The sequence below is a fragment of the Mastacembelus armatus genome, chromosome 5 (genome assembly GCF_900324485.2).
Source record: "Mastacembelus armatus chromosome 5, fMasArm1.2, whole genome shotgun sequence".
NCBI lineage: Eukaryota > Metazoa > Chordata > Actinopteri > Synbranchiformes > Mastacembelidae > Mastacembelus > Mastacembelus armatus.
In genome coordinates this window covers 19,171,943-19,180,837 of record NC_046637.1, presented here as the reverse complement: position 1 = coordinate 19,180,837, position 8,895 = coordinate 19,171,943, and the positions used below count along the sequence as shown (strand labels likewise).

Genomic DNA, 8,895 nt, shown 5'->3' with positions numbered 1-8,895 from the left:
CCATCAACATCCCAGCATCAGCAGGAGGCGAGGAAGGAGTAGTTAAGAGGAGGGCGTCTGTTCCGCATGGATGGCCGGAGCGGTGAGGAGGCTGGTGGGTTTGAAGGTGAGGTGAGGTGGGGTGGGAGTGGATGGACTGAAGAAGAAGACCTCGCTCTCCCTTTTCTTCTTCCTTTCTTCTTCCCTCTGTCTCTCTATCTCGGCCGCGTATGTTTGCGTCCCGCTCAGCTCCAGCACGGCTCCGGGAGAGAGAGAGAGAGAGAGAGAGAGAGAGAGGGGTGGGGAGTGACGCATCGCAGTGAGTGAGGGCACACTGGGGCTTCACTTTCCAATATGCAACCTGCGAGACGCCTCGCCGCCAGCTACTTGTACTACTGACACTAAGAGAGAGAGAGAGAGAGAGAGAGACGGAGAGGCTGGGATGGACGTACAGTAGTGGCGCTGCCGCCGCACAGAACTGCACAGCGCCCGCTCGTGAATGAATGCGCGCTACACAAAGAAAGAGCAGCGTCTTTGCGCACAAGTCAGACGGATCTATTTGACCGGGAGCGTCGCCGCGACTCGACAGTGATGTCTGTGTGCACAATTTTGTTTAGTGACAAAATACGGATTAACCTGAGGCTGTGAATTCCTCGGAGGTATCCCCGCAGTGAGGACAGGTAAGATTTATTATTATTAATAACCTTAATAACACTCTATTATTTTTAGTTCAATAGCCTAACTTCAGCGCATTCAGTGTTGGATCTCTCTCAGTTTAGCTCAGTTGTAGCGGCAGTTCAAAAACAAATAAAGCCCTGCCTTCATCGTAACTTTTCACAGATTACATTCAAACCTGTACTAGGGGGCTGTTTGCAGCCGGGATTTGCCTTCTCAGAATTTCACCCTCTGCTGATCTCATTTGCCTGTGTCTACTTTGTTGTGGGACTATCATGGTGGAGGCAAAGTAATCTGCGAGTGTGCGAGAGCGTGTCTCTCATCAGTGCAGATGTTTAGTAATCCTCTGGCGGTGACCCTGCCTAGTATAATCCCTGTGGATTTCGCTGATTATGCAGTCGCCTCCGTCGCCGCCGCATCTGCTGCTGACCACCTACCGCGGGCCACAGCAATCCGTCTAGTCCTGGGTACCGCTGGATTAATGCAGAACAACCAGTCTTGAATGGCGGAAGATACACCCACCTGTATTTAGGATTAGAAAGTAACTCTAAAGTGATTGAAATGTAAGTTGTGTTGGTTAGTTGGTTACCCTGTGATGCTCAGAAGTGGAGCTCTCATAACGTCACTGTGTCATGGTGTTAACCGGTTCATCTGTCAGGCACTATATATAAGCTGTCCACTGGTTGCCTGTGGAGGGCCTGGAGTCTAATGGCCAGCAAATGCCATATAAGCCTACTTTAATATGTTTAATAGATATGAGCATCTGTGCAGCTTCAGCACATCGGACGTGCCAACTTTCTGCTCTAATCTGCTGTAACACTCAGACAATAACTGGATGTGATTCCTGTAGAATTTTGAACCTCTGTAAGCATAAAAGTACACCTGACATGCACAGTCATGGCAAATGTGTCATTGTGCTGAAAACAGCAGCCAGAGCAGACCATGTGCTGCAAATGAGCACCTACCTCATGGTGTACGTACACTGGTCACTCAGCGTTTCAATCTGTAGGTGAGCAACAGCTAGAACAGCAACAGTGTGTGTGTCTGTGTGTGTTGCATAGACTTGACTTGACCGTAGATGAACTTTATTCAAAAGGTTAGCTGAGGCCAAAAAAAGAGATATTTCCCCAAAAGCATGGAACAACAGAGCAGAGAGTCTTCTGGGATCTAAGCATAAATATTTAAGTTTTCTAAAAATGGCTGAATTGAAGTCTGGGGAGTTGAGAACAGACCGTGGAGCTAATTTAACCAGCAAGTGACCTAAAACCTCCAAACTAAGATAAACAATCAAGGTACAAAAAAAAAAAAAAAAGGATTAATTAACCTGTTGACTTTAGGCCATGCTACATAAATATTAATGATAATTGTTCTTTGTTTGACCAGCGTCTTAATATTGTCCGGTGCCTGTGTGATGTGCCCCGGCTGCCCAGACACGGCTTATAGGTAAACAGCCATTTTATTGGTTGGCGACATCACCTGCACACCAACAAGCCTGCCAGAAGGGCTGGAGCACTGAAGTGGCATTAAAAATACCCTTGTACAGGTGCATTTAGAGGCGAGGCATAAAAATTTCATCACATAGTTTCTGGAGGAAGTATAGAAGGAATATGTCATCAAGGGCATTTTTATTTAATGTCTTTCCAGGAAAGCTAGCTCAAACAACAGACGAGAGTGTGTTTTTCTTGTGAAGTGTGTGTGTGATATGATGGACAACATTCAATTTCCTTCTTGTCAGAGACAGTAAGAAGTGCTTGTTACACTTTTACTCCTTACATTGACTTGTTTGTCACACAATATCCTACATGTGCTGATGTTACAGGCACTTTACATTTGTCAATATAGTCTCACTGTTTAAACTGTAGAGACATGCAAGGAGTTGGGGAGAGAGGGTGAAATAAGATTAGCTGCTTCATCCACCACCTTGCTTTCACTTTTTTACACCTCTTTGCCAAGATGTTGCATCTTTACAGGTGTATTTTTACAGATGAGTATAACTGCTGTTGAAGTAACATGACTCAGTGATCTGTACAGTAGTATTTCCTAACCTTTCTGCTCGTGACCTGACTGTTTCACTCTACATCTCTGCTGTATCTACCTGTGACCTTTTGCCATAGTGCACGTATCTCAACCTGTGAAGTTTAAGTTCACTTCCTTTTATATCATACTATCTGATCCAACAGATCTCAATAGGTGAAACATACACAATAGAGATGAAATGATGTCTTTTAACTGAGTAATCAATTGAGAAAGAATATGAAGGTGGCTATTAATTTTTCACATTTTTTTAAAGCATGAAGCCAAAAACTTACTGTCTTGTCTAAAACTCAAATACATTCTGTTTCCTACATTGTATAAGGAAGAAAAGTAGCATAGTGTTATGGTTGAAAAGTTGGAACATTAAATAATTCATTTAATTTAGTTATTTAATCTGTTATTTGAATTGTCACTCATTGTTGAGGGAATTGTAATCAACATTTTTCCACTTTTTTCTGACATAAAATGGAATTGCTGGGGAGAAATAAATCTGCAGATTAAAACAATAGGAAGTACAAAAAATGATAATTTTCTGTAGCAAAATGTCCATATTCCCTACTCTTGTCATTTGTGACCCATAGTATTCATCTCATGACCAGCTCTTGGGGCCTCAATGCCAAGGTTAGAAACCACTGCTCTATCCATCATCCTTGTTTGACCTCGTATGTCTCTTGCGTGTGCTCTAATAGAAAATATAATATCAGAGGTGGATGCATTTTTGCGGCCACTTTGCTGATCAGGTTAAAATCAGTCTTTACAGGCATACACAGTAACAAGCAGCAAATAAAAATAAATGCCTACTGTCAGTTGTGTAGCACTGCTGCTTTTTTGCTTCACTCTGCTGGATCTTCAAAGTAAACAGCGCTGTGAGATTTTCCACGGCACCATAATGGATGAGGAAGCTGCATGCCCCTGATACTACTTTACCAGAGTGCGGTGAGGTTTTATGTATGCCATGCGTTATATCCGGAATATCTAATAGAGTTGTTTGACAAGCTGAGCAGCGGTGAAGGATTTTTGGCTGCCAAGCAGGATACTGGAAAATAAATTTTTTTTTGTTTTCTTTTTTACAAAAACATATGATAGCTGTGATCAAGCCATATTCCAGGAGTGTCAGCATGCCACTGAGCAGAACCAGAAAAGATGAATTTTAATTTCAATATATAAGAAGTGATTGTTGCTTATGCAGCCCTGCATGGTAGGGCAATAAAAATATTGTACAGACCACACTGCATTTACCACTTGATACAGTTTTGTACATTTTGGTTTCCTTTTCAGGAATTACATCTGATAGAAAAAAAAAAAAAAAAAACAATTATGGGAAAAAAAAAACACCTCTTCAAAAGGCACCATCTCCAAATGAGTTGCCTTCAGTTTGATGTTTGTTTGCAAAGCACAGACCAGATTTCATTGAAACAAATCTTTTATCCGCGTGGTACTGCATACAAAATCTTCCAGCCGCTACTTCACTTCTAAGAGGATGAAGAATTGTTGTCTAATTCAGTAAAGCAAGGTCATGAATAAATGCAATCTAGACGAAAACGCATCCCTTCTTCACCATCAAAAACGTCTGTGTGCACACTGCTGTGAATTGGGAGCCTACAACTGTCAGGAATAAGTACACTTGACTGTAATATAGCAGATCTCCTCGGTGTTACTGACTGCTCCCATCTCGCTGTTCATTTTTAATATTTAGATTGAAGAAAAAGATCCAAGATCACTCAATAAAACAGCTCCATTTCCTGCTCTATTTATGTAGTCTCATTGGTTCTGTAAATGCCCTATTTGTAATCCAATCATATTAGGATAATTTCCCAGCTTTAGCAGTGCTTCATGATGCTGTGTCACTTCCAGGCCTATGGTATCGAGGCAGTGTGCTCCTTTGGGGTAAGTCTTCATAGACTGCCTAAGCCCACAGCGTTTCCTAACTCAAACACTGTTGCACGATGCCTCTCCTTGGGAATGGCTTTAATTGAGTGCTTAATAAACGCAGAGCCACACAGCAACCAACTACATGGGGCTGTCTGAGTGCTGGGACTGCTGCATTATTAAATGCATTTACAGTATATAAGGTCTTTATTCCAAGCAGTGTTAGGAGGAAGCCGGGTTCAGGATTCTTTTTGATAGTACACCTCACTCGAATGTGGATTTGCTTTTAATGAGGAGCACATTTTCAGGTCTATTGTGCAGCACTGGGTGTGGCTGCAGTGCGAGAGCCATCTCCCTCATTCAGTAACATATACGCACTTGATAACGCTGTGCTTTCCACATTGATATTTTTTTGCGTGTGTGTGTGAATCAAGATTAAAGGCCTGAAAGAGGCAGCCGGATCGACTCAAATGAATCTTATAATCAGACCCTAAATACTATGTTGCTTTCTATTGATGTCTGTCGATAAAATACAAGCAGCCTCGCACTTTATGCCCAATTCTGTCATGATATGTAGGGTAGAATTGTACTGACAAATACAGGCTGGGTTATCTTTAACAGCATTCTTCTTAAACATGTTTTTCTTCACTTTCCTTAAAAATTGTGCTGAGAAAATCAAAAGAAGGTCATGAAGTTATTTGAGCTGATATACCTTGTGAAAGATTGTATGTTTATGCAGCATTATACCTTCATTAACATGCAAGCTTCCTAACAAACACACATGACTTCACATCAAAAAGAACTTTCTTCTAAAACTACAAAATAATCTTAAGGAGCGTAGAGATGCATTAAAATGGGTTTATGAACTCAGAACTGGAGCATCAGACTAAACAGAGCATCTTGAGTATCTGAAAAGCAGAAGAAGATTATTTTGAGTGGAAAGAGCAAATTGGGACGAGATGGAAGTTAAGGCAAAGTAACAATGTCAGGTTATCCTCCATAGTTCTGATAGTTTTAAGTTGTTTATGCTGGGTCATTTTACATGTTTATATACAAGAGAAAGCTGGTGACAATGACATTAGTTTCTAGTTATATTAGATAATAGTATTTTCACCGGTAGCTTCTTGTCAAAATCTATTGCAATACCATAATAATCTAAAACCAGTACACTGGCAGTAGCTACTTCTCATGATAGTTTCTAACTGCACAAAAGGTTATTCTGTGTTTTTTACTGTACGGAAGAATATAATGTTCTAATACAACAAGTAAGTAAGTTTTAATGGCCAATTACACAGTGTCTATCTGCTTCGGGTTAATTGCTATATGCAACTCTACCAACAGCAATCACATTTAGACAGAAACATTATACCACTAAGATCATGTGTTTCTTTCATAGAATAATGAGGACATTTGGCAAATGTATACATCTGGTAAGATGAAAATGACATGTCAGTTCGATATTCACCGACAGCATGTTTCATTTAACACCCACAGAAAGTTGAACTTGAAGCACAAGTTACTTTAACATTTAATCAAAATGAGCATCTTTCTCCAACCTAAGTTTTTTATTTTTTTGTTACCTAATCTTCCACCATCCACCCGTTCTCCCTCGCTGCAACTTCTGTGCAGTACATATTCGTAATTTTTACAAGACAGGGCTTGGACAAAAATGTCAAGATCACTGTACAACAGAAGGAAAGTTTGATTTTATATGATCAAAAAAAATTGTTTGGATAAAGTCATACAATGCAACAATGATAAAAATAATATATCCAAAATCACATATTAGCGTTACAAATTACATACAGGAATGTAAATTATATTTATCTCACTGAAAGTCACTAAAGCCTACCAGATTAGTTAGTTGATAGAAAAACAAAGTAAAAATATTATGTGCTTTTAATTTCAAGGCAAATTTTACTGTTTTTCTTCAATCTATGTAATAGTAAACTGTATAACAGGTATTTAACAGTTGGTACCTGCTGTTGTAGGTGTGCCAGCACAGTACATGCTTGTATGTGTTGTAGTCTATCAGATGGTAGTAACAAACAACCTTATGTTGGAGAACTGTTCCTTAGGCAAAACAGGAAATTTGAAGATGCCACAACGTGCTCTGAAAAATAGTATTAATAAATAGCATTAATAGCATAAATAGCAAAATAGCATTTTATTACAATTCTTAGTGTATTTTATTTTTTTAATGTTTGATAGACAAAACATTGCAATTGTTTGGCCTAGTTACCACAGTCTAGTCAGTCTAATTTATATACCACACAGCCGTGGAAGACCCAAAGCTTTAGACATGAACAACAAGTTTCAGTGTATCATTTGTGTCATCCAAGGTATCTCTTGCTGAAAACCCACTTTTTAAAACTAATCCAAAAATAAATGAAACCCTGAGCATGCTTACTCTACTGTTTTTCAGAAATTCCCCTTTTCAGACACACACACACACACACACGAATACAACTCAAACCTGTAAGCTGCAGTCTGGAGGGTGTTGCTCAAGGACACCTTCATAGTATCAAGAGTCTCTGGAGTATACACTGTTTATATGTATATTTTGACATTTATCTAATGTTTTTTTTTTTTAAATTAAATTAACCAGCACAAGTATAATGAGGCTCTTTCATCCACCTTCACAACGTTGCCTGTTAAATGAATTCCCTAGTGAAAAACAGATTTTGAATATGAATTTGGTAATATGTAGATTAGCTGATGGACATGTGATACAGTGGCTAGGTGGGTATTTTTTAATTGTTAAATAACATAAGAAAAAAAAAAAAGATGTGCCATCTCCAGTCATTATCATCATTTGCATTTTATTGTTGACTGAAGTTAGATTTTTGTTTTTGTACCTTGTGAAAAAAAAAAACTTCCCTAATGAGCATTTTCACATTTAGGAAAACAGTCTATTCATGTACAAGTAGTGAAATAAGTTAAATAAGAGAGAACTGCAGATGATGGATGCAAGTGCAGGTATTCAAAATCTCATCTGTTTCTCAAATGAAATAATTAGGCGTTACGGAAAGGCTTGCTTAGCAGACCATTTCAGATTTCTGTGGCTCAGATAAATGAGATTCTGTAGTCATTGTATCATACTGCAATTAGCTGGTTCATCTATTTAAACCAATGACAATAAGAAAAAAAGAACAAAGTAATGCCTATTTGAAATGCAGATCCATTCAACTCCAACATTTTTTTAATTTGTGCAAGGCAATGAAATGTTGAAAGCTGAGTCCATAGTTAGGGGTGAATCAAATCCACTGTCTCTGACCTTTATGTGATAGTTACATCATCAGCATTTGGAAATATCTTATTTACAGAAACAGAAGAGACAGGTATAACTCAAATATATGCTGGCCAGTTTCTATGAAGATAAATCATTGCCAATTAGTGTTACTGGGGTTCCACCATTTTTAGTCATATTTCTTTTTTCACCACAAATTATTATTTAGTTTAATTTCAGTTGTTGTGGAGTCAGTTTCATTTTTTTCAAAGAAAACTCATTTTATTTTTATTTTAGTTTATCAATATATTTTAGTTTTTTATTATATTTTCTCTATTCACAGCAGAAATGGCAGACTGTTCTTCAAATAATTCTATTATCTATCAAGCCCACCTCAGAAGCTTTTACCATACAGTACAAATCATAACATAAAATAGAATTTACTTCAAACACGGGGATCTATTTATTTTGAGAACTGCAATGGAGAACACAAAGAACATGTTGTGTAAGCATACAAGAGTACATATCTGATCTCAAAGCTGTGTGTCAAACAAATACAAAGAAACAGACTTTTAAAATATCCATCCTTAATAGTAACAACTAAACCAGAAAACATTTACCACTCATTTTCTTAAATGTCTCTATAAATCAATATGACTAGATACACACCTTCATATAGACAAAATGTTTTTCTTGATTTTTGAGGAACATCTGGTCTTCGAGTGATGTGGTGGCTCCTTTGTTCATGCCTGATGATTACTGCCCACACACTGGACATATTTGTTTTAATGGTTGGTAATTAGGGGCACACACTAGGTCAGTTGATAAGTTAACCAATTCTCTCTAAACAACCAGACTGATGACTCACATTTTTTTACCTCTGCCATGTATTTTCTTTTTTAGTTTCAGAGTCTGTACTTTCATCTGAGGTGTGGTCATGTCCCATGGTCATGCATGCCTCTAAACAAGATACAAGAAACTTGTAACACTGGTAAACAGTGCATCAACTACCTTGCAGTAGTTGACCTAATGCTGTAATGTACTCTGCTGACATGTGGATCACATATGACTGCTGAATACTTGAGTGGCTCTGTTCCATTTAAAGTTGC

The 8,895-nt window shown here is 38.5% G+C and overlaps 1 protein-coding gene across 2 annotated transcripts in view; it reads left to right on the top strand.

Moving 5' to 3' along the window:
• The first annotated feature begins 342 nt into the window (after window positions 1-342).
• cntn4 (contactin 4) overlaps window positions 343-8,895 on the top strand; it is a 135,833-nt gene continuing 127,280 nt past the window's right edge. For both annotated transcript variants that reach the window (XM_026307360.2, XM_026307359.2), the window contains exon 1: window positions 343-659. The gene's annotated coding sequence lies outside the window, so the exon portion shown is untranslated. The remainder of the gene's footprint in view (window positions 660-8,895) is intronic.